The sequence below is a fragment of the Cervus elaphus genome, chromosome 25 (genome assembly GCF_910594005.1).
Source record: "Cervus elaphus chromosome 25, mCerEla1.1, whole genome shotgun sequence".
Lineage (NCBI taxonomy): Eukaryota > Metazoa > Chordata > Mammalia > Artiodactyla > Cervidae > Cervus > Cervus elaphus.
The window spans coordinates 13621395-13641707 of NC_057839.1; the positions used below are offsets into that span (position 1 = coordinate 13621395).

General features: G+C 40.7%; 1 pseudogene across 1 annotated transcript; it reads left to right on the forward strand.

Moving 5' to 3' along the window:
• Nucleotides 1-24: 24 nt before the first annotated feature.
• On the forward strand, nucleotides 25-18517 carry LOC122683836 (annotated as a pseudogene). The gene is made up of 2 exons (XR_006337836.1): nucleotides 25-31; nucleotides 17591-18517. The product of XR_006337836.1 is annotated as a 60S ribosomal protein L5-like (transcript).
• The last annotated feature ends 1796 nt before the right edge of the window (nucleotides 18518-20313 follow it).

Sequence of the window (20313 nt, forward strand, 5' to 3'; positions counted from 1 at the left end):
GTTTTTTAAAATAATTTGTGGTAACTCTTGAGTATTTGTCTTTCAAGTTTGTAATTTCTAAGTGGAAAGGATTAAACCTGAGAAAGAGAGCCAGGGTGATCTGAAACTCAATTGATACGATCTTTGAGAAACGTAAACCACTCCTATTCCTCTTCCTACATGAATCTTAATTAGAAAGGTTGGCCTCTGTACCTAAGAAGTTCCAGATGCAGAGGGACTGAAAAGGAGAGGGTTAGAGAAGCACTACCACAATCATGCAATTACTTACTTTTCTTGCTTTTTCTATTTATTTTTAAAGAATTTCTTATTGAACAAACTTGGTTTTTTTAAATTTTTTTTATTGATGTATAGTTGAACTGGGCTTCCCTGGTGACTCAGCGGTAAAGAATCTGCCTGCCAATGTAGGAGACTGAGGTTCGATCTCTGGATTGAGAAGAGACCCTGGAGAAAGAAATGGTAACCCACTTGAACATTCTTGCCTGGAAAATCCCACGAGCGGAGGAGACTGGTGGGTTAATGTCCATGGGGTCACAAAGTGTCGGACACCGTTTAGTGGCTGAACAAGAACACTGGTTGGATTACAATGTTGTGTTAATTACTGCACAGCAAAGTGACTCTGTTAGACATATATACACACATTCTTTTGTGGATTCTTTTCTGTTATAATTTATCACAGGGTATTGAATGTAGTTCCCTGTGCTATACAGTAAAATCTTGTTGTTTATACAAAGCCTGTATTATTTTTTACAATTAGGGAAAAGATATTTCATTTTCCCCTAACTTACTATGTTGGAAATTTTCACTGTAGAAAAGTTGAGAAAATGGCACACTAAATTATGTTCTTCCCGTAAATATACAGACTGTTAACACTGTTCCTATTTGTTTGCTTGCTTCCCCTACAGCCACAACAGACACAAAATGAATATATATATTATATAAAAGCAGCACAAACCAAGACAGTTGTTGAATCGGAAAATGGCTTTGATCTTAGGAGAGAGGTGCTGAAGTATGTAGGGTGAAGTGTCATTCACTGTGGTGCTCAGGTTTCTTTTTATATATTGTATAAAATATATATATATATGAGTATATTATATGTATATATAATATATATATATAACTTGCTCAACCATTTATACACAAAAATTTATACTTTTATATTTGGTTTGGCCATTTAAAGCTAATTTGCAGGACTTCCCTGGTGGGGGAAGTGGGTGAGAATCCGCCTGCCGATTCAGGGGACACAAGTCTGATCCCTGGTCCAGGAGGATTCCATGTGATGAGAAGGAACTAAAACCTGTGTGCCACAACTACTGAGCCTGTGCTCTAGAGCCCATGAGCTGCAACTACTGAAGCCCATGTGCCTAGAACCTGGGCTCTGCAACAAGAGAAGCCACCACATTTAGAAACCTGAGCACCACAGTGAAGAGTAGCCCCCACAACTAGAGAAAGGCACTCGCTCAGCAATGAAGAGCCAGCATAGCCAAGAATAAATAAATAAAAGTAATCTGCCGACTTAATGACACTTCACCCCTACATACTTCAGCACCTGTCTCCTAAGAACAAAGCCATTTTCCGATTCAACAACTGTCTTGGTTTGTGCTGCTTCAACCAAGTACCATAAACCTGATGGTTTATAAACAATAGAAATTTATTTCTCACAATTCTGGAGGTCAGGAGTCTGAGATCAGGATGCCAGCCGGCATGGTCAGGTTCTGGTGAGAACCCCCTTTTTATATGGAGAAGAGGGCAAGAGGGCTCTTTTGTTAGTGTGCTTTCACGAGGACTCCATCTTCATGACCTTATCACCTCCCCAAAGGCCCCATCTCCTAACACTATTGCATTGGGGGTTAAGATTTCAACATATGAATTTGGGAGAGGGATACATTTGCTCCTTAACAACTATCATACAATTAACATATACCCACAAATGAACATTAATACATAATCTTATCTAATATGCAGGACATATTCCCATTGCTCCAATTGTATCAAAAATGTCTTTTATAGTTTGTTGTTTTATTTTAATCCAGGAGCCCATCAAGGATCATACCTTGCATTTCACTGTCATGTCTCTTTAGTCTCCTTAATTCTTGAACAGTACCAATGCCATTTTTATCTTTCATGACCTTGTCTTTTTAAAAAGAATGTGGTCTAGTTGTCCTGTTGAATGTCTTACAGTTTGGATTTGTGGGCTCTCCACCCCTATCAGATTTGGAAGAAGCACTGTTCGCAAGTATACCATCTTGGCAATGTTGTGGAGTTCACAGTTCATTATGTCCAGAGACTGACACTATCAAGCTGTCCCAGGATGGGTGATGCTCAGTTTGAATCAGGTGGTACCTTCCATGTCTCCCTTTTCCATTTATAATTTGTAAGTATTCTGTATGTGGTGGAGGGGTGAATACTTTGATTCTTTGTGACTGTCTTATTCTCCAACAACGTTTTATCCACTGAAAGCTTTTAGTGCCCATTGCTGATTCTGGCTTGACTCAGGTATTGCATCAGTTGGTGCATAATATTTTTTTTTTCATTTGTTTTTATTAGTTGGAGGCTAATTATTTTACAACATTGTAGTGGTTTTTGCCATACATTGATATGAATCAGCCAGGGATCTACATGTGTTCCCTATCCCGATCCCCCCTCCCACCTCCCTCTCCATCCATCCCTCTGGGTCTTCCCAGTGCACCAGCCCTGAGCACTTGTCTCAGGTGCATAATATTTTTTTCTAGTACTATCAAATACTAGTATCGATACTATCTAGAGAATTCCCTGGTGGTCCAGTGGTTAGAGCTCTGCACTTCTACCGTAGGGAGCATGGGTTTGAAATCTGGTTGGGGAATTCGGATCCCACATGCGGGCAATGTGGCCAAAGAAACAACGTCAAAACCCCACAAACAACATCTGGGACTCTGAAGAAAAAAAAAAAAACCCCAAGAATGTTAAAGTATGATCAAAAAGAAGGTGGAAAACATTCTAATTCATTAAAATATTGACCTTACATTAGAAAAGAATTTTGTGATGTGATTTCTTTCTGTTTTGCCTTTAAGGAGTCAACCAATGTCCTCCCCTGCACAATGTACGTATTGCTTGTTTCTTTATTAAGGAAGGTAAGTGATGTGGGAAGAAATCAAGGCACACTGTTATAGGGCAGTCTTCCCTCACATAGTCTAGGAGATGAAGTGTATACTTATGCAAACAAAAAATAATAAGAGGACAGATAAGTGCTGGACGAGAGGTAGAGATAAGAACACTTTCTTTGCCAGCCAGGTGGAACTGCTCACCTGGCTGCCCACATGCCCCTCCCGCCCTTGTCTCTGTGGCTTGCCCTTTGCTCACACTAATTCCTATGCCTGGAATGTTCCCCATCCACCCTGTGTCTGCAGGTTCATTACTAAAATATTACCAGTAGTTCAAGAGTGAACTCTTCTATTAAAACCTTCTTTAACTTCTTCTCTAAGAAGTGACTTCTCCCAATTCCTTACATATTCCAAAAACAATTTACCTCAATCTTTTGACTGTCCAATGTTAAATCATTGTCTAACTCGGGTTAAGTGTGTGGGCCCTTCTAGACTAAATGCTCTCTGAGGATAAGCTCTCCTTGTGATTTGCCTGGGCTCCCTGTAAGCCCGTCCTTCTGGTACTTGGAACTTTTGTTGCTTTAATTGAGTAAGTGAACAACAGTCAATCTCTCAATAAACTATACTTAAGTATATTGGAGTTGATTATGCTGGTCATAATCTGGATGAGAAACTACTCTTGCCGCCTGTGGTTATTTTTTTCAAACATGTTCCTTACATTAGTAGGTTAATAAGGAAGTTTCCTTTACTCCCTTCCTCTAGACAGAGGGAAAAAAATAACAGGAAACCAACCCACTGCAAACAATGAAGATGAATATCAAATATTTGTTCCTTTCTGTACAAGAGGAGTTATGCATGATATTAGGTCATTGTAGCTGCTCTTGAAAGAATCAAAGTTGCTTTGAGCTTTAAGAATTTCCAGTAGCAATTTGGCTGTTTTCATCTAAAGGAAGTAAATAGAATACAGCCTTTAACAGAAATAAGTAGATTTTATTCCAAATATCCATAATCATCCGAAAACCGTGTTTGTTATCAAACTTGCGATTCAGGAAACTAGTCTGATGCTGCAAGCAGATAACTTGCTTCCTTTCTGTGCTCCTGTACACTTTGTACATTGTAAAAAAATAAATAAATAGAATATATATTTGTTGAGTAACTTCTCTGTCACTAAAATATTATATGTTTTAAAGAGTATGCACATTTTATAGTTAAGAAACTGGGTTTTATAGATGATAAAACAACAATAACAACATTGCTTCAAATACACAGCTGTTGTTGTTTGGTTGCTAAGTTGTGCAGGCAGATTCTTTACCATCTGAGCCAACAGGAAACCCCAAGAACTACCATATGATCTAGCAATTCCACTTCTGGGAATATACTGAAAAGAAACAAAAACACTAATTTAAATAGATATCTGTACCTCCAAGTTCATAATAGCATTATTCACAATAGCCAAAGACATAGGAAAAAACCTAAGTGTCCATCAACTAATGAATGGATAAATAAAATGTGGTGTATATACACAATGGAATATCATTCAGCCATAAAATCCTATCACTTGCAACAATATGGATGAGGCTTAAAGACATTATGCTAAGTGAAATAAGTCAGACAGAGAAAGACAGATACTGTATGATCTCACTTATTTGTAGAATCTAAGGAAAAATAAAAAAAAATACCTCATAGAAAAAAATATCAGTTTTGTGGTTTCCAGAGGTGGAGAGGAAGAGGAGGGGGAATTGGAGGAAGACACAAAAGGTACACTCTCCCAGGTATAAGGTAATAAGTACTAGGGATGAAATGCATAGAATGACAACTATCGCCAACACTGCTCTGTGATAGGTGGGAACGTTGGGAGTAAATTCTGGGTTCTCACCACAAGAAGAAAACCTTTTTCCTTTCCTCTTTCTTTTTATTTTCTCTGTATGAGAAGATGGATGCTAACTGAACCTATTGTGGCAGGTAACCATTTAATAATACACATAAATCAAACCATTATGCTGTGTGCCTTAGACATGCACAGTGATGTATGTCAATTATTTCTAATAAGTTCTAAGTTCAGTCACTTAGTCATGTCCGACTCTTTGTGACCCCATGGACTGCAGCATGCCAGGCTTCCCTGTCCATCACCAACTCCCAGAGCCTACTCAAACTCATGTCCATCGTGTTGGTGATGCCATCCAACCACCTCATCCTCTGTCATCCCCCTTCTCCTCAAGCCTTTAATCTTTCCCAGCATCAAGGTCTTTTCCAATGAGTCAGTTCTTCACATCAGGTGACAAAGTATTGGAGTTTCAGCTTCAGCATCAACCCTTCCAATGAATATTCAGGACTGATTTCCTTTAGGTTGGACTGGTTGGATCTCCTTGCAGTCCAAAGGAATCTCAAGAGTCTTCTCCAACACCACAGTTCAAAAGCATCAATTCTTCAGCGCTCAGCTCTCTTTATAGTCCAACTCTCACATCCATACATGACTACTGGAAAAACCATAGCTTTGACTAGATGGACCTTTGTTGGTAAAGTAACGTTTCTGCTTTCTAATATGCAGTCTAGGTTGGTCATGGCTTTTCTTCCAAGGAGCAAGCCTCTTTTAATTTCATGGCTGCATTCATCATCTGCAGTGATTTTGGAGCCAAAAAAAAATAGTCTCTCACTGTTTCCGTTGTTTCCCCATCTATTTGCCATGAGGTGATGGGACAGGATGCCATGATCTTAGTTTTCTGAATGTTGAGCTTTAAGCCAACTTTTTCACTCTCCTCTTTCACTTTCACCAAGAGGCTTTTTAGTGCTTCTTCACTTTCTGCCATAAGGGTGGTGTCATCTGCATATCTGAGGTTATTGATATTTCTCCCAGCAATCTTGATTCCAGCTTGTGCTTCTTCCAGCCCAGCGTTTCTCATAATGTACTCTGCATATAAGTTAAATAAGCAGGGTGACAATACACAGCCTTGACATACTCCTTTCCCGATTTGGAACCAGTCTGTTGTTCCATGTCCAGTTCTAACTGTTGTTTCTTGATCTGCATACAGATTTCTCAGGAGGCAGGTCAGGTGGTTTGATATTCCCATCTCTTTCAGAATTTTCCAATTTGTTGTGATCCACACAGTCAAAGGTTTTCGTGTAGTCAGTAAAACAAATGTAGATGTTTTTCTGGAACTCTCTTGTTTTTTCTATGATCCAATAGATGTTGGCAATTTGATCTCTGGTTCCTCTGCCTTTTCTAAATCCAGCTTGAATATCTGGAAGTTCACGGTTCACGTACTGTTGAAACCTGGCTTGAAGAATTTTGAGCAGTACTTTGCTAGCATGTGAGATGAGTGCAATTGTGCAGTAGTATGAACATCCCTTGGCATTGTCTTTCCTTGGGATTGAAAAGAAAACTGACCTTTCCCAGTCTTGTGGCCACTGCTGAGATTTCCAGATTCAGGGAGGGAACACAGCCACGCCCATCAACAGAAAATTGGATTAAAGATTTACTGAAAATAGCCCCACCCATCAGAACAAGATCCAGTTTCCCCCTCAGTCAGTCTCTCCAGTTAGGAAGCTTCCATAAGCCTCTTATCCTTCTCCATCAGAGGGCAGACAGAATGAAAATCACAATCACAGAACACTAACCAAACTGATCACATGGACCACAGTTCAGTTCAGTCGCTCAGTTGTGTCCGACTCTTTGCAACCCCATGAATCGCAGCACATCAGGCCTCCCTGTCTATCACCAACTCCCGGAGTCTACTCAAACTCATGTTCATCAAGTCGGTGATGCTATCCAGCCATCTCATCCTCTGTCATCCCCTTCTATTCCTGCCCCTAATCCCTCCCAGCATCAGGGTCTTTTCCAATGAGTCAACTCTTCGCCTGAGGTGGCCAAAGTACTGGAGTTTCAGCTTCAGCATCAGTCCTTCCAATAAACACCCAGGACTGATCTCCTTTAGGATGGACTGGTTGGATCTCCTTGCAATCCAAGGGACTCTCAAGAGTCTTCTCCAACACCACAGTTCAAAAGCATCAATTCTTCGGTGCTCAGCCAAAATTTCTGTGAAGAAATCACAGTCCAACTCTCAAATCCATACATGACCACTGGAAAAACCAGAGCCTTGACTAGATGGATCTTTGTTAGCAAAGTGATGTCTCTGCTTTTTAATATGCTATCTAGGTTGGTTATAACTGTCCTTCCAAGGAGTGAGTGTCTTTTAATTTCATGGCTGCAGTCACCATCTGCAGTGATTTTGGAGCCCAAGAAAATAAAGTCTGACACTGTTTTCACTGTTTCTCTATTTCCCATGAAGTGATGGGACCAGATGCCATGATCTTAGTTTTCTGAATGCTGAGTGTTAAGCCAAGTTTTCCACTCTCCTCTTTCACTTTCACCAAGAGGCTCTTTAGTTCCTCTTCACTTTCTGCCATAAGGGTGGTGTTATCTGCATATCTGAGGTTATTGATATTTCTCCCAGCAATCTTGATTCCAGCTTGTGCTTCTTCCAGCCCAGAGTTTCTCATCATGTACTCTGCACATAAGTTAAATAAGCAGGGTGACAATATACAGCCTTGACATACTCCTTTTCCTATTTGGAACCAGTCTGTTGTTTCATGTCCAGTTCTAACTGTTGCTTCCTGACCTGCATATAGGTTTCTCAAGAGGCAGGTCAGGTGGTCTGGTATTCCCATCTCTTTCAGAATAAAATTTCTTTAGTGATGGGATAAAGGCTAGTTACTTTATAAACAACCCTTTAAAGAAGCGTATAATCATCACCCCCGTTTAATAAATGAGAATTAAGCCTCATTTTGAGGTTTAGTGACTTGTTTAAAGTCACAGATCTGGTCAATACTGAATTTGGGACTCAAACAAGAATCTTTTTTTTTTTTTAAAGAAATATTTCTTACTTTCTTTCTTTTTGGCTGTGCTGATCTTTGTCGCTCCACGTGAGCTTTCTCTAGTTGCAGCGAGAGGGAGGTTACTCTCTAGCTGTGGTGCTCAGGCTTCTCAATCCAATAGCGTCTATTGTTGCAGAGCACAGGCTCTAGGCTCATGGGCTTCTGTGGTTGTGACACAGGGGCTTAGTTGCTCCGCAGTATGTGCGATCTTCCTGAATAAGGGGTCCAACCCGTGTCCTCTGCAGTGGCAGGAGGATTCTTAACCACTGGGCCACCAGGGAAGTTTCCAGACCAAGATCTTTTGATGCCATGGCTCTGTGGCCTTCTATATCAATGAAAGGATGAAGGTCCTCATTTTCAGTTAAGGGAGAACTCAATCAATGGGAAGTTTTAAAACCATTACTTGGCAAGATTCATTTCTTCTTCTTTTACTAAAGAGATACTGTCAGAAAGCTTCAGTGACAAAAATGAAAACATCCATGTCCAAAATGGCCAGGCCAATCACGGAGATTTAGCTGAGATAGGCTAGATTATGCTGACATAACAAAAACCTAAAAAAATTGTAGTGTATTTGTAACAACAAAAATTTGTTTTTGCTCATGCTGCATGTCTAAAGAGAGGTGGCTAGGGACTTTGCTTCACAATTTTCTTACTCTAGGAACCAGGAGTCAGAGAAGCCACTATTTCTCATATCACCAGACACAGTAAGGGAAAAGAAAGTTCTGGAGTGTCTCACACTGGCAGTTACATGTTCTGACTGGCAAGTGATGCAGGTCACTTCCATTAAGAACATATTGCCAAAACTAGACATATGGTTTCACCCAGCCAGTCTTCCATGTGCCTACAAGAGGAAGTAGACTCTGTATTTTTCTGTGACCACAGGCTGGTTATACAGGTAGGAGATAATGCCTGCACTAACGTTTGTTGTTAAAATAAGACATAATAATGTAAGATTGATAGCTTAAAAATTTCATGGAACCCTTAAGGACACTTTACCAGGGCACTTTTACAAATATGACTGTATTTAATCTTTACAACCCCGTGGAGCAGGTCTAGTAGACATATGCTAGTATCACCCTATTTTGTAGGAGACTAAGGCTTATGGAGGTTATCCAGGTTGCCCAGGGTTACAAGTAACAGACCCGAGATTCAAACAGCTTGCCTCTATATCCCTACATGACCTGTAGTATACTATACTACCTTTAAGAACCATCTTCATCTTGTGAGTATTAGCACATTAAAGTACTGTCAAACAGAAGGATAGATATTAGCTTTCAAAACAAAAACATGTGAGATTTCCCTGGTAGATTCCACAACTCCATGAATTAAGTCCAAATAGTGATGACAGCCATGCATTACGTATACCTGTAATGAGTCGGAAAGACAGAGGCAACCTACTAGTCACCCACCACCATCATAGCCTTCTAGGGACAAAACTTTATCAAACTTTCTGAGAAGTAGTAAAATCATAACCAAAATGTCTCTGTCTTCTTTCCTTCTGATTTTTTTTTGGCGGGGGGGGGTTGCGAACTGTGCAGCTTGTGGGATCTTTCTAAATCATTCCCCAACCAGAGATAGAACCCAGGTCCACGGCAGTGAAAGCCCACATCTTGACCACTGGGCCACCATGGAATTTCCTCCTTCCTTCCACTTTCACATCAGTCCTGGCATCAAGAGAGAAGAAAAGGGAAGACTTCCTAAGGGAATTGGATTGGAAGCAGGGAGATGCAGTTATAAACTCCACTCTGTCAGACCAGTTGTGTAACTTTAAGCAAGTTATTTAATCTGTTGTTACCACTGACAATAAAATGATGTCTGTGGAAATGCTTTGGAAGCATGAAGTGCCATCAGTAGTTATTCACTCTATATTTAAAGCCAAGCCTCTTCTGCATGCTTCAGTTCAGTTCAGGTCAGTCACTCAGTTGTGTCCAACTCTTTGCAGCCCCATAGACTGCAGCACACCAGGCTTCCCTGTCCTTCACCAACTCTCGGAGCTCCCTGAAACCCATGTCCATCTGTGTGCTGGTCTTAGGGAGAACACAAGAATAATTACGGCATGGTCTATACTTTGGGCATCTGTTGCTTTTGCATGTCTAGCTTCTATTAAGAGCACACAGCTTTTTCTTTGAAGATTTGTCCTTTCCCCGACTTCATGAGGTCTGATGGGGTTGTCAGTCACGATGCCCTCCCATCCCCACAACGGTGGGGACGCAGTCCAGGCTAGCTGGCTAGATGTGGTGATTGGTTCAGCAGTGGACACATGACCTAAATCACAACCTATCAGAGGCTTCTCAGACATGCGATTGAAGATTGCTGATAGATAGCCTCTTCTTGGGTTCCCTAGATATAACCATGCTGCATGCTGGAGCAGCGTCTTCTTCCTCAGTTACACAGAGGGAGTGTAAGAATGAAAACATGAGACTAATATGCGTGATTGCAGCCATGAAATTAAAAGACGCTTACTCCTTGGGAGGAAAGTGATGACCAACCTAGACAGCATATTAAAAAGCAGAGACATTACTTTGCCAACAAAGGTCCATCTAGACAAGGCTATGGTTTTTCCAGTGGTCATGTATGGATGTGAGAGTTGGACTGTGAAGAAAGCTGAACGCCAAAAAATTGATGCTTTTGAACTGTGGTGTTGGAGAAGACTCTTGAGAGTCCCTTGGACTGCAAGGAGATCCAACCAGTCCCTCCTAAAGGAGATCAGTCCTGGGTGTTCATTGGAAGGACTGATGCTGAAGCTGAAACTCCAGTACTTTGGCCACCTGATGCGAAGAGTTGGCTCATTGGAAAAGACCCTGATGCTGGGAGGGATTGGGGGCAGGAGGAGAAGGGGACAACAGAGGATGAGATGGACTCGATGGGCATGAGTTTGAGTAATCTCCGGGAGTTGGTGATGGACAGGGAGGCTTGCCGTGCTGCAATTCATGGGGTCGCAAAGAGTCAGACACGACTGAGTGACTGAACTGAACCAACTGAATATGCGTGAGTAGGAGAGTAAAAAGGAGAGATGGGCCGAGATGGAGCCCCGAGGCCTAGTCAACCTCTGGACTTTTCAGTTCTCTGAGTCACTAGATTCCCTTTTATACATGAGCTAGTTTGAATTCAGTTTCTGTCACTTGCAACCAAGGATGTTCTGACTGATGGTCTCAGTCCTCAAATAACTCATATCTTATAAATCATATAACTACTTACTTAATAAAAGATGTGTGTGTGTGCTTAGTCACTCAGTCACATCCAACTCTTTGCCCACCAGACTCCTCTGTCCATAGGATTTCCAAGCAAGAATACTGGAGTCGATTGTCATGTCCTACTCTAGGGGGTCTTTCCAACCCAGGGATCAAACCCACGTCTCTTGTATCTTCTGCTAATTTTATAATACACCTGTTGAGTTTAAGTACCTTGAAATGCCCTCAGCACCTTGGAATCTCACAGTTGGAAGGGAAGTTTCTTTCTTTTTTTTTTTTAGTTCTACCAGTTTACTTCTACCAACCCATCTCCCTCCACCCTCGTGCACACACGGTCAGTCATGTAACCCCATGGACTGCAGCCCGCCAGGCTCCTCTGTCCATGGACTTTTCCAGGCAAGAATACTGGAGTGGGTTGCCATTTCCTTCTCCAGGAAGGCAAGTTTCTAGTGAACTGTCTGAACTTCTGACAGTGGAATTGGTGGTGGCAAACTTTGTGTTATACCCAAATTTGATATTGCCACTTGTACTGTTTCATAAACTATCTATGATTTCTAGTTTTAGTTTCTTTAAAATTGAGTGAGAAATTAAAGGTAATTGGGAAGCAATCTGAGAATAGAAGCATTCTGGGTTTTTGTATTTTTTTCCTTCTAATCTTTTACATCTGTCTCTACCATGTCTAACTTGACAGCAAATGTTTGGAAGCAACATCTTTCTTGAGTCTTCTAACAATTAACTTGCTTTTCATATGAACATCTCTCTTTTGGGAGTTCATCATATTTCATCAGTGTATATAATATTTAATTTATATATGTAAAATAAACAACAGGAGGTACAAACTTACTTATGGGTTGGAATATTCATTTCAGTCATAAAGAATTGGTATTTTTACATTTATTTTCTGAAAAAAATTTCAAGATGATTCGTATATTAAGTGATAGAGTCCACTTAAGAAACTTTTAATTACCTTTATGTTTAGGACTATTTGGCTTTTAAGTTATATAATTTTGACATGGTATACATCCTTGTATTTCCATGGCTGAGCAGAATGCCTGGCACCTAAAAGGCAAACATATTTGAATATTGAAAGAACCCTAGCTAGAGTATTAAGGGGGTATTCTAGAAATAAGGGAGAACATATACAAAAGCCTGCCTCCCTGAAGTGGACAGCCTCTAATGCCACCCCACTTTCGCACCATTGGGATGGGGTTCGAAGCAGACAGTGGGGTGTGCTGTGCGTGCTGGAATTTTTCAATTTCATGATGTAGGCATGCAGAGGTAGCTTTTGAAGGAAGTTACACAAATGAAATTTTGTTAGGACAAAGATTGCTTGAAACTGTGGACAGAATGAATAAGAGGAGACTGAAGTTGAGAGTGATGATTGCTAATGTGTGGTCTTTTCAAAACCTGGCACTTTCCTGTCCTCCCAAACTCTCAAGGATTCTGAGTTTTAAAGAACCTAAAGTTGAACTTGCCACACCTTCTTCCACCTGCATCTGTACCTTCTTTGGGACTCACCTCCAATTCAGTCGATTTCACCCTCTCAGAGAGTCTTTTTTTTTTTTGTAATTGGAGAAAAATTTCTTTATATCTCAAAGCCTCTTAACACACCCTATTTTGTAAACCCAGCTCAGGGCTCAACTGCAACCTTACTTCTTCATCCAAACACTTTCTGGCCATTCCAGCCTACTGTGATCTCTCCAGAACTCCCTCTCCAAAATTCCTAACGCTGTTGGGGGCTGTCAATCCTGAGATCAGTTATGTAAAAGGGCTTAAGAAAGAATAAAGGTTAAAGAATAAATGTAGAACTATACTATCACTTGAATTGACTTTAAACATAAACCAATCCCCTCCCATCAGCTCTGGGAAAATTCCTAAAGGACCAAAAATGCTTTTCCAACTTCTCTGAATTCTAAAGGGCACAATACTTATTAGCACATTGCTCTTTATAATTCTCAGCCTCGCCTAGCCTTCACATTCTTTCCAGCTTAGCTCAAGAGAGCTCTGCTTTTTTACTGAGAAAATCTTGGCCACTTTTATCTTTCTCCAAGGGTCTCTGGAGTCAACTTTGTTTTCTAGTCCTCCACTCCCTCCCCTCCCCTCATTTAACACACCCTTCTTGGCATTAGATTTATTCTCTGAATGCACCTCCTAAGGGGCTGTCCACTAACCCAAAACTTCAAAGTCCGTGGCTCCTACATTAAAAAAATTCATGAGTTTTTTCTTTACTTTTTAAGGGGTAAAGTTTTATGTAACACTAAACATTGTTAATAACCAACAGAAGTTATTAAAGGTAGCTCATCTTTGCTATTTATAAACCAGAGTATTGACTCTTAACTCGTTTTTACACAGGAATTGATTCAGCTTTGTTCTGAGAAGTTGAGTTGTCAACAGCTTTGCAAAGACCCCACAATGCAATCACTCAGATAGCTGGAATTCTTTGGTTTTCCAGATAGAAGGCTTTGTTGAGGGAGTACTGTGGATGCAGACTCAGGTTGGTCCTTAGGTATTAAGTTGGCTTAGTGTTTCCTTTAAATGTCAATTATTGTTAATTTAGCTTCATTGTTGTCAATTTAGTGTTTTACTTTGCTCATTGTATGTTTTTTTGTGATTCTAGCTTACATCAGTAGGATTTTTAGACCATGATTTTCAGGGAACTAGACTTTAAGATGTGTATAGGTTGAGAGTCTAATAGGAGACTTTTACACTCTTATTGCTAAATCATGTATTTTTATAATTCCCTAGAAATATCCTTGCACTGGCACTTCACTGGTTATGTGTTTCTCATGAATTTGTGCTATTGATATAACTTATAACATGGAATCTAGGTTAAGTGTAGTGAAACAATGGATTATTTTTAAATGTATAAAGCATTGTTTTATAACACAAAATCCTGTGGGCAAGTTCATATTCTTGTTATCAAGTAAATACAAAGTGATTTTATATTATGTATCCAGCAATATATCCATCTCAATTTGTTTATAAGGAAAAATGTATTAAGGACATCCTTAGTCTACATTGTGGTATCATTTTGCCATGTGATATTGACAATACATTTGTTGTTTTGTTTAAAATATATTGCTATTTTAGACAAAAAGAGCCAAGACTATTCAATGAGGAAAGAATAGTCTTCAAAATGTGGTGCTGGGAAATCTGGATATCCATAATATGTACGAAAACAAAGGAGGACCCTTACGTTACACCACATAATAGAACCAACTCAAACAGATCAAAGACCCAGAATAAGAATTAAAACAGTTAAACACTTAGAAGATATATAGAGAAGAGAAGTTTTCACCACATCAGATTTGACAATGATTTCTTAAGATATGACACCAAAGACACAGGTAACAAAAGAAAAAATTGTTAAGTTGGACTTCATCAAATCTGAAAATTTGTGTGCATCAAAGGACACTATCAATAGAGTGAAAAGACAACTCAAGAAATGGGAGAAAATATTTGGAAATCATATATCTGATAAGGGATTGATACCCAGAATACATAAAGAATTCCTGGAACTCAACAACAAAAATACCAAATAACCCAATTAAAAATGAGCAAAGGACTTGAGTGGATGTTTCCCCAAAGAAGATACATAAATGGTCAAAAAGCAAATAAAAAGATGTTTAATATTACTAATCACTAGGGAAATGCAAATTAAATCTACTATGAGATACCACCTCATATCCATTTAGCATGACTGCAATAATAAAAAAAAAAGAAAAGAAATGTTGGCAAAGATGTGGAGAAATTGAACTGTTGTATTCCTTGCTGAGAACGAAAGCTGTTGCAGCCACCATGGAAAACTAAAACATAGAATTACCATGTGACCCAGCATAGAGGAAGAAAAACTTATGTTTTTCTACCCTCTTAGGCTCTGTTATTGGAGCCTGTGCATTACCCTGGCAAAAGACAGATTAACAGAAGAGCATACAAAATTTTTTTTAAGTTAATATTTTTATGTGGCCTTTGGTGCTTCATGGAAAAGAAATGAAAACCCCAAAGAAGTGATTAAACTTTGGGGCTTATATTTTATATTTATATCTTATTGGAGGCTTATAATTTTAACAAAGGGCCAAAAATGTGGAGAAATGACTATGAAAAAAAGGAAAAATGGGGTTGGGTTTTTAGGGGTAGTAAATTTTGGGAAAGTGACTAGTGTTAGTCGGTCAGTTATGTCCAACTCTTTGCAACCCCATGGACTGTAGCCCACCAGGTTTCTCAGTCCATGGAATTCTGGCAAGAATACCTGAGTGGGTAGCCATTTCCTTCTCCAGTGGATCTTTCTGACTCTGGGATCGAACCCCTGTCTCCTGCATTGCAGGCAGATTCTTTAGTGTTTGAGCCACAAAGGAAGCCCTGGGAAATATATGGGGGAAAATAATGGAAGAGAAGCATTACTTCAGTAAGGTTGTTTTGTGCAGACTTATCTCAGCGTCAATTCCCTATCTCTAGGGACGGGGGATAAGAATCCGCCTGCCAATGTAGAGGACACAGGTTCGATCCCTGGTCCAGGAAGATTCCACATGACGCAGAACAACTAAGCCCATGGGCCACAACTACTGAGCCTGTGCTCTAGAGCCCAGGAACTTCTGAAACCTGTTCACCCTGGAGGCTGTACTCTGCAATGAGAAGCCCCTGCACCGGAAGGACGAGTAGCCCCCGCTTGCCGCAACTAAAGAAAGCCTGTGCAAAGACTCAGCACAGCCAAAAATAAATAAATCATCAAATAAAAAGTCTCCATCTCCAGTGATAAAAATGCCCTCTCTTTTCTGGTACCAGGAAGGCAGCTTTCTCCTAGAAGTGAGAGTATGCCAAAGGATGTGTTCATTTTATTTTATTTTTTTATTTTTTATTTTTTTTAGGATGTGTTCATTTAAAATTCATAGGCATTGCCAAATAGCTTACTATAGAGGATGCACCATTTTATTTTTTTTTCATTTATTTTTATTAGTTGGAGGCTAATTACTTTACAGTATTATAGTGGGTTTTGTCATACATTGACATGAATCAGCCATGGATTTACATGTATTCCCCATCCCGATCCCCCCTCCCACCTCCCTCTCTACCCAATCCCTCTGGGTCTTCCCAGTGCACCAGGCCCGAGCACTTGTCTCATGAGGATGCACCATTTTATACACCTACTGGTAATATAGTCTCTGAAGCTCAGACAGTAAAGAATCTGCCTGCAATGCAGGAGACTGGGGTTCAATTCCTGGGTCAGGAAGATCCCCTGGAGAAAGGAATGGCAACCCACTCCAGTATTCTTGCTGGGAGAATTCCACCAACAGAGGAGCTTGGTGGGCTACAGTCCATGGGGTCGAGAAGAGATGGACATGACTGAGTGACTAACACTTTCACGTGTTTCGTCACTTACATGTGGAATCTAGAATGTGATACAAGTGAACGTATCTATGAAACAGAGACCCACAGGCATGGCGAACAGACTTGTGGTTACCAGCGGGAGGGGGCATGGGGGAGAGACGGATTGGGAGTATGGGATTAGCAGATGCAAACTAATATGTGTAGGATGGATAAACAAGATCCTACTGTACAGCATGGTGAACTAGATTCAATATCCTGTGATAAGTCATAATGAAAAAGAATACAACAAATAATATATATATATATATGTATAAGTGAGTCACTTTGCTGTGAGCCGAAATTAACACGACATTGTAAATCAACTATACTTCAATAAAATTAAAAACAACTCTTTTATGAGGTTATACTGGAGAAGCATGGGCCCCACTCCAACGTGACTGATGTCCTTATAACAGCAGGAAACACAGAGACAGAGACAGATGCAGAGCAAATATCATATGACAATGGAGGCAGAGATTGCTACTGTAAGCTGAGGGCCACCAAGGATTTCCACAAACCACCAGAAGCTAGGAGAGAGGCAGGAAGTCTCCCCTGAGGTTTCAGAGTGAACATAGCCCTGCTGACAGCTTAATTTCAGACTTGAAGCCTCCAGAGCCGTGAGACAGACACTTCTGTTGTCTTTGTTGTCTGTTGTCTTTGTTTTTTTAAATTTCTGTTGACTTCCTCTCTTCCTGTTCTCCTAAAAACTAGCCTGACCCTCCTAAAGATTTTACCTTTTTTCCACTCCGGGAAAATGGACAGAGGTATAAAACAAAGGTATATCTGTAGAGGTGGTTGTTGTTAATTGCTCATTCATGTCCAGCTCTTTGCAACCCCATGGACCTCATGGTAGCCTGCTGCCAGGCTCCTCTGTCCATGGGATTCTCCAGGCAAGAACCCTGGAGTGGGTTGCCATTCCCTTCTCCAGGGGATCTTCCCAATCCAGGGATCAAACCCAGGTCTCCTGCATGGCAGGCAGATTCTTTACTGTCTGAGCCACCAGGTAGCCCAGAGATTTAAAAAGTTGTCTTCTGCTTTTTCCCCCCTGGAGCCGTGCTGGTTCTGCAGCTCTGTGGCAAGCCGCAGAATCGGGGTTCTGTCCCACAGGATGGGGTTTGTTAAAGTTGTCAAGAACAAGGCCTACTTCAAGAGATACCAAGTGAGATTCAGAAGAAGGCGAGAGGGCAAAACTGACTACTATGCTCGGAAACGATTGGTAATCCAAGATAAAAATAAGTACAACACACCTAAATACAGAATGATTGTTCATGTAACGAACAGAGATATCATTTCTCAGATTGCTTATGCCCGTATAGAAGGAGATATGATAGTTTGTGCAGCTTATGCTCACGAACTCCCAAAATATGGTGTGAAGGTTGGCCTGACAAATTATGCTGCAGCATATTGTACTGGCCTGCTGCTGGCCCGCAGGCTTCTTAATAGGTTTGGTATGGACAAAATTTATGAAGGCCAAATCGAAGTGACTGGAGATGAATCAATGCGGAAAGTATTGATGGTCAACCTGGTGCCTTCACCTGTTACTTGGATACAGGACTTGCCAGAACTACTATCAGGAATAAAGATTTGGGGGCGCTAAAGGGAGCTGTCGATGGAGGCTTGTCTATCCCTCACAGTACCAAACGGTTCCCTGGTTATGATTCAGAAAGCAAAGAATTCAGTGCTGAGGTACACCGAAAGCATATCATGGGACAGAACGTTGCAGATTACATGCGTTACCTGATTGAAGAAGATGAAGATGCTTACAAGAAACAATTCTCTCAGTACATAAAGAACAACGTAACTTCAGACATGGAGGAGATGTATAAGAAAGCTCATGCTGCAATACGAGAGAATCCAGTGTATGAAAAGAAGCCTAAGAAAGAAGTTACAAAGAAGAGGTGTGACCATCCCAAAATGTCACTTGCCCAGAAGAAAGATCGGGTAGCTCAGAAGAATGCAAGCTTCCTTAGAGCTCAGGAACAAGCTGCCGAGAGTTAAACCAAACCACAATTTTCTATCAAGATTTTTCAGATAAGACAATAATAAACTTATTAAATAAGCTACAAAGAAAAGTTGTCTTCTCTGACTACCCAGAGTTGAGTAGCCATCCAGCTCTCTGACATAATTCCTGTTTTCTTGTTTACTTTGTCTCCTTGTCTAGAATATAAACTGCATGACAGCAGGGACCTATTCTTTTTTCTTCACTACTATATCCTGAGGACACACCTGACACATGAATGATCAATGCTTTTTGTATAGTGATTGAATAAGATTCTTACAGAATTCTAGCTGATTACCAGCTGTGTCCTAGGGCATGTCATGTAATTGCCCCAGCTTCAGTGTTTTCATCTGTAAAATGAGGAGAAATATATATGCCAAGAGTTAGGAGGAAAAAGTGACCAGTGCTATGCGGCTGTGCTGTGCTTAGCCGCTCAGTCGTGTCCGACTCTTTGTGACCCCGTGGACCGCAGCCCACCAGGCTCCTCTGTCCCTGGGGATTCTTCAGGCAAGAATACTGGAGTGGGCTGTCATGCCCTCCTCTAGGGGATCCTCCCAACCTAGGGATTGAACCCAGGTCTCCTGCATTGTGGGTGGATTTTGCACACTCTTTACCAGCTGAGCTACCAGGGAAGCCCAGGCCAGCTATGGGGAGGTGGCCTAGTTTTTTGGTTCAGTGGGGGAGGAATCAGCCAGACTAAGAGCTCTCCTGGTTCTCCACTAGACTTGTTTTAGTGCTTCCCCTCAGTCACTAGCAGATCCTGACACACAGTAGATGGTCAATAAATTTGTTAAATAAATGAATGGAAGGCAAGGATTTTGAGAGATATTTTACAGGTAAAATCTGGTAACAAACTGGATATTGGGGGGAGGAAGAATATCTGAGATGAAAACAAATATTTTGTTCATATAGGTGGGGCTCCTTTGACCTAGCCTTCATACTTTAAAACTTTTCTCTGGAAGGGCAATTCTAAAGTCTAGAGGCAGTTTTTACCTACCCCAATTTTTCATTTTTATTTTGGCTGTGCTGTGCCACATTCGAGATCTTAGTTCCCTAATCAGGAATTGAACCCATGCCTCATACATGGGGAACACAGAGTCCTAACCACTGGATCACCAGGGAAGCCCCCCAGTTTTTTTAATTTAAGGGAATAATTAGCTTTTCCAATGCACTCTCCTCTATCAGTATTTCTTTGGGGTTAAGACTGAGTCATTTCTTGGTAAGGGGCATCCCAGAGTGAACAGGAAGAGAAAAGGTGAAGTCAGTGGCGGTAAGCCATCCAGAAATAAACAAAGATTTCATGAGGGAAGACAGAGTGTTGGTCAGTCATATTCTTTGAAACTCAGAGTCAGAAAGCCACAGATTCTTCGCCTTCCCCACTTTCAGATTTAAAATATCAACAAATTCAATCTAGGACTTCCACTGATGTGGTCCTGCCTCCAGAATCACTAAGAGCCACATCCTCTCCCCGCCCTTGGGGACTGGCCACAGGCATCCACAGCTTTTATACTTGTGAAGAAAAGGAAGTAACACCCCTCCGGTTCTTTTGAACTGGTGGGCCATCCCCTCCTTTTTTGACCCCCCTCCCACTCAGACCCTCAGAAAAGAAAAAGTAGACTTTCAAAGCTGGCAAAATAACAAAGTTTGGTTTTTAAAATGGAAACAAAAACAAACATTTACAGCCCTTTCCCCACTTCTCAGCCTCCTCTAGGCAAAAATTTAATTAAAAAAAAAATTACCCTTTGCCCTCTCCCATTTTTCTTTTTTTTTAAAAAAAATATTTATTTATTTGACTGCACCAGGTCTTCGT